Consider the following 385-nt stretch of genomic DNA (forward strand, 5'->3'; position numbering starts at 1 on the left):
GCTGTGTGTTTCTAGGCGAAAGCAAAAGCACTTTATTTGGCCTTCCGGAAGTAGATGCAATTAGGAATCATTGGTTAAGATTTATTTACAACAGAACAGCACAACCCAGATGTTCGAATTTGTGCAACGCATTTTATGGACGACAGTTTTTTTAACCTACAAGAGCACAAGGCTGGCTGTGCACAAAGACTATTTCTAAAAAAAAAAAAAAATTCCGACTTTGCTATGACAATCTGGCGCTTCTGAATCAGCTACTGTACGTATGTTTTGTTATTAGTTTAAGTATTTGCTATTGACTGTTCAAATGCGGAGTTTTGCGCAGCGCAGAGTAACGCGTCGTGTGTGTGTGTGTGTGTGTGTGTGTGTGTGAGGGGAACAGGGTCAC

Source organism: Sinocyclocheilus anshuiensis, unplaced genomic scaffold (assembly GCF_001515605.1).
Source record: "Sinocyclocheilus anshuiensis isolate Anshui unplaced genomic scaffold, SAMN03320099.WGS_v1.1 scaffold2199, whole genome shotgun sequence".
Taxonomy (NCBI): Eukaryota; Metazoa; Chordata; class Actinopteri; order Cypriniformes; family Cyprinidae; genus Sinocyclocheilus; species Sinocyclocheilus anshuiensis.